The 5,600-nt window shown below is 44.2% G+C and overlaps 1 long non-coding RNA gene across 1 annotated transcript; it reads left to right on the top strand.

Annotated features, from left to right (window-relative positions):
- Nucleotides 1-337: 337 nt before the first annotated feature.
- On the top strand, nucleotides 338-4,826 carry LOC128085568 (uncharacterized). The gene is made up of 3 exons (XR_008209016.1): nucleotides 338-414; nucleotides 1,113-1,227; nucleotides 4,568-4,826. It is a non-coding gene; the product is annotated as an uncharacterized LOC128085568 (long non-coding RNA).
- The last annotated feature ends 774 nt before the right edge of the window (nucleotides 4,827-5,600 follow it).

Raw genomic sequence — 5,600 nt, 5'->3', positions numbered from 1 at the left:
GTGGTGAGGCCCTGGCCAGGCTGCCCAGAAAAGCTGTGGATGCTCCATTCCTGGAGGCGATCAAGGCCGGGTTGGATGAGGCTCTGGACAGTGGGAGGTGTCCCTACCTACAGCAAGGGGTTGGAACTAGATGGACATGAGGCCCCTTCCGCCCCAAACCATTCTATGATTCCATGAACTCCTCTCCAAAATTGTATCACTATAGCAGAAACGCTAAGTCATGGCTTCAAACAGTGACTGAGCACCTGGTGGGAAGGCAGGGCCAAGCCAGGTGAGCTCAGGTGCATGTAATGCACCTGAGTGACTGGAAGGGTTGGAGGCAGGATCCACCCCTTCCCAGACCACATTTAAGGGTAAGCAGTGGAGATGCGAGTATCTTGCTGGAGATTTCTGCTTACTTGAGGCTTTCAAAAGGTAAGTGGAGTCTGTCTGTTGTTTCTGTGCCTGCAGCTGTTGCATTTGAGTAAGTCCTCACTTGCTGCAGCCTAGGACCTTGCTGCTCTGCTATCACTGCTGCACTTTCCATTACGTTGCAGTCACCTTCACATCTATTTGGATGTCCCATAGTAATAGCTCAGAATACAGACTTGAGCCCAGTCACTCTGTGCCTAACTATTCACTTGTTCAGGTAGCACTCTCCCACAATTCATCTACCTTAGGATTTCTACTTTCCCTTCTTCCAGGGTCGTGGAAGCACATGTTGTCTTTGATTTTAAGCATTTCATCATTTTAGTTGTCTTGCTATGCAATTACTTTAGCAAAACTAAAAATCCTTGAAGCCCTCTGTAAGCATTTGGAGAGGGTTGAAGACAGGGAGAGCCTTACTGTAGGGTTTTGCTGTAAATCAGGGAGAGGAATAAGTGGCATGTTCTCAGGACAAAAGCAGTATTTTGAAAAGTACCAATCATGCCAACGGGAGGCTTGAGGGGGATCAGTGAGGTAGGAATGGAGATCAAACATCTTGGAGGTGTTGGAGGACCTGAGAACAAATGAATTGACTGCTCCTTCTCCACTGGCGTTTTCTGAAGAGAAGAAGGAGAGAAGGGGGTAGAAGCTGATAGTGGTGGCTGGGGTTTGTCCATGCTGATTTATATTCCTCCTCTATTCTACAGTGCCTGTAGAAAACAATCCAGGTAGGAAGCAAACAAGGGACAACAATGAAGAACAACAGGACCACTCATCCCAGACTCCTCTGCCATCCCCTAAACAGGCAGTTTGCTTCTTTAGGTAAGTGCTTGTTTAAAGCGTGTCAGTATTTCTGATCCATTGTGCTTTCTGTTTTAAGTACCTCAAAGCTCTAGCAAAGCTTCAGGTGAGGTAATTCTGGAGGAACAAGTCAATTTTAAAAAAACATCCCCTACTTATTTTGTGCATCTGTTACATCTGGCCCAGTGCTCATACCAGGACACACCAACTTTGAAGCAGTCTATCTCCATTTTTGGCTCTGTGTTTCCAGGGATGTTCTATGCCAATATCTGCATTGTGTATATTTGCATCTGCTCAATAAGGACAATAGCTTTTGTTGTTGATGTTGTATAAAAAAGGCAGATTTCAACGTGCAGTCTTCTGTATTTAAAATATGATGGCACATCATAAATAAGGCACTATAGCTCCCAGAAGGCATTTGGAAGTATTTTATTAGGTGTCACAAGTGTACTCCATGTTGCAGCCACTGTCCAGAACTATAATCCAGTTACACTGTAAGTAGTCACTAACGAGGGATGCTATTATGGAGAGACAATGCCATGCAACTACACTGAAGAAAAACTGGAGTGATTCCAGTGAAATCAGTGCAGGCAAATGGATTTGCCCCTATAAAATGAAAAGCAAAGTCAATTTAATCAAACAAAGTTTTGGAAGATGATTGTGAGCTTTGTGAAGTGAAGCGTGATGAAATCCTAAATTCTTTTCTGCCCTTCTCTGTTCTCCTCTCTCATCTGTCACTCACATATTGAGTATCCTGACAGCTCTGCCTGACGATTAATGCTCCTATTCTGTGGGTTTGCATAGTGCCTCCTGAGTACTTAACAGGTCTTAGAGAGTTCAGTTCACTAAGCTCTCAGATTGTCTGACAGTCCCCAATGGCTTAATAATGTAAAATCATAAACTGGACTGCAACTGATTCCTCTTCTGTCTATCCTTTTATCAAGGACTGCTATGCAGGATCTGGAGGACAGAAAAATAATTAGATGTGTGCTGAGTGGGATTTCCCTTTAGTAAGCACAGTTCTGACCTCTAGCTCAAGATATAACTGGGGATTTGGGGGAGATGGATTTTCTGGAGATAATAGCCCTTCCTTTACTACAGGATGAAGTTCATAAAACAGCTTTTTATGCACACAAATTTCTAGTCTTTTTCCTATGATACTGCTTACTTAGATATAGCACTTTCAACTTTGTTCCAAGGGTATGTGTTTTCATAGCATGTAATTTGGGATGCAATGTCTGCATGATGTAATCTAAAAATGCCTTCATCCTCCTTAAAATCTGTATTATTCAACCGGCTTCAAGCTGATAGATTTATTCTTAGCCCAGAATGACATTATCTCCCATAGTAGGCTAAGAGACTTGTTTCTGATCTTTGCTGATTAATAGAGTGTGTTTCCAGAGGCCAAGCTTGCTGTGCATGGGAGGGTAGGTCTCTCCATGAGCGTGTGTGTGTGCTTGTCCCTGTTGACTGCACACCAATCCTGCTAGCAAGGCACAAGCAAATATTCTGTTTCATTTCAACTGGGTCAACATCGTTACCTCCTGCTGAAGTTGTTGGGAAGGATGAGGTGATTCTGGGTTGCTGGCCAGTACTTGTGAAGCCAGAACCGAAGTGTGTGTGAGAACCAGGGGCATGTGATTTCCTTTTGCAAGGCAGAGGGACTACACTACATCCCAGCCATGAATATCCCAGCCATGACACTGGAATGATGATGGAACTGAATCAGTGAAGCGTAAATATGCTACACTAAGACCACACTTAACTCAGAAGTGCTATGAGGGAGCAGAGACAGCCAGCAGCAGGACATCCATCCAAACCTGCCTTTAAGTTATGGCTTCTGCAGTCTGAAGCAAATGGACCTCAGTTCAGCAAAACATAAGTGAAATGAACTGGGCTTCTTTAGGGCTGCCCAGGGAGTTGTGATACTTCCGTGCATCCTCCAGAGACAGGGATGGTCAATGTTGGGCTGGTTGGCACCCAACTGGGTTCACAAACTGGTACCAAAGATGGACAAAAAGAATGAGGTGGAAGAGCTGTATATTCTGGAGGCACTCAGAGTAACACAGAACAAAGTATTTTCTTTAAAGTTAAGCATTGACATACTCAGTGCACTGGAAGCCAGCTATCCTTGCTCCCATAGGAGAGCCCTAACCATGAAGCTATGGGTTCACACTTCAACTCTTCTTTCCAGCCTGTCCTGATAATTATTTAATTATTTCAGGGGATTGGAACAGCTCCAGGGATTGAAGCACACATCACTGCTTCAGCAAGCTCTGTGCTTTTGTGATCCAGAAAATGGTTTAAATCCCTATATGCAGAGAGAGAAGAGTAATATTGTTTCCCATAAATCAATTTTCTCAGTAGTTACCCTACAGGAGAATATGGAGGAAGCATCAATTTTAGAGGGGACAGAGCCTGGTCTTGAGAGCGTGCTCTGAGCATAATAGCAGCCCTGACCCCACCAGGGAGCTCCCACTTGGTGCAATGGGATAAGGCTGAAGAGCCAGGTGGGCACTGGGAAGTGTGGTCCTCCAGAAACTGTGGAGTGCTATTGGCAGACTACCTGAAAATGTTAATGTTAAAAGACATTTGCAGCTCTGAACGTTGGAGACCTCCTGAATCCTGCAGAGTAGGAGTTTTTCCTTCTGGAGCCCCAAGCACTTCTAAGGCAGCCAGCAGCCCAGTGCAGAAGTGGAGCTGTGTGCTTGCATTTGTAAAACGGGTGTGATGAGGTGAAAAATGCTACAAGTGTGAAGTGCTTCATATTGTGGCAGTAGGAGCAACTGAATAACATAGACAAGCAGAAATTAAAAAAAATAAAAAAATAAAAAAAAAATTAAAAAAAAAAATAAAAAAAGAAAAAAAAGAACTTGGGTTGTGTTCCAGCAACAAAAACAACAAGAAATCAGACATCTGAGGTCCCAGTCTTTTCAGTACCTAATGGGGGAGCTGTAAGAAAGGAGGCAGACTCCTTGGCAGGGTAGTGAAGGAGATACAGATAAGGGTAGCAGTGGTACAGGCTGCCCAGAGTGGGTGGGTGGGTGCTCCTGACCCAAGGTCAGGATGGATGGGGCTCTGGGCACCTGATGGAGCTGTAGGTGTCCCTGTTCAATGCAGGGGAGTTGGACTAGGTGGCCAGTAAGAGTCCTTTCCATCTCAAATGACTCTGTTTCTATGAATTCCCAATGCTGAATGTGAAATCAGACTCCTTTCCCTTTACTGTACAGATGTATTCAACTTCCACTTTTTCTACAGAAGAGCTTACTACATTGCATTTTAAAAACACTACCGTGTTTTCACACAGGTTTTTGTTTTGCAGCTGAATTGTACTATTTGCATAAAATATCTTCTTTTTCAGGTAGTTTGTACAAGGTCTATTTGCTACCAGTCTCCTCCCACTTGGCGCAGTGAATCACTGTTCACACAATGCTGAATGAAGCCACTAATTAAACATGTGATCTTTATTAGGCTCTAGGCAGGTTACGCTTACAATCCTGTGCAGTAAATGACTTGTTTGTACAACTCTTTAACGCATCTCCTGCCACTTTCCAACTGCTTTGAGTGCAAACAGATCTGTGCTCACAAGGCATGTTGGCCAATTCTCTCTGGATTCACGGTTTTGTACACAGATCCAAATCCTTGAGTAAAGAAGCCTGGAAAAGTAATTACTTGGCTGCTTGTGACTCATTTGGTTACCCTGATGTAGCTCTGAGGCTTGAAAGGTTTCTCTGTGCTCATGCTGAGCTGTTTGCTGACTTTGCAAGGAGTTCATTTAAGTGAATGCTGCATGCTCACTCCTGTGGTCACATCTATGGGCAGAAAAAAGTTGGGGTGGAAGCATTGCTAAGAGCATAGCCTGATGCAGGTCCTTATCAGCCAGACTTTTGGCTCCCTGTAAAACAAACTGGGTATGATGAGACCTCAGAATCGTAGAATTGAGTTGAAAAGGACCCATAAATGCCAATTTATGCCAATTTTCTGCCTGCAATGCACGGAGACGCCCACAGCTCCGTTAGGAGTTCAGAGCCCCATTCAGCCTGACCTTGAGTGTCTCCATGGATGGTCAATCCTTGATGAAAACCAAGTGAATTTCACAAAGCCTGGGCTTTCCAGCCTGACCTTAGGTGCCTCCAGGGATGGGGTATCCACCACATCTCTGGGTAACCTGTGCCAGTGCCTCACCACCCTTATGGCAAAAACTTTTTTTCCTTATATCCAGTCTAAATCTCCCTTCTGTTAGTTTGAAAATATTTCCCCTTGTCACAACAGATCCCGCTAAGGTGTCTGTTCCCTTCTTTCTTCCAGCCCCTTAAATACTGAGGTTCTCAGAGGTTTTCTTACAGTTGGGAAGAAAGGGTGAAGATAGGAAAAGAAAAACATCACTGTCCCTT

This window comes from Tympanuchus pallidicinctus, unplaced genomic scaffold (assembly GCF_026119805.1).
Source record: "Tympanuchus pallidicinctus isolate F22 unplaced genomic scaffold, pur_lepc_1.0 scaffold3, whole genome shotgun sequence".
NCBI classification, from domain to species: domain Eukaryota; kingdom Metazoa; phylum Chordata; class Aves; order Galliformes; family Phasianidae; genus Tympanuchus; species Tympanuchus pallidicinctus.
This window is presented reverse-complemented; position numbering and strand designations above follow the sequence as displayed.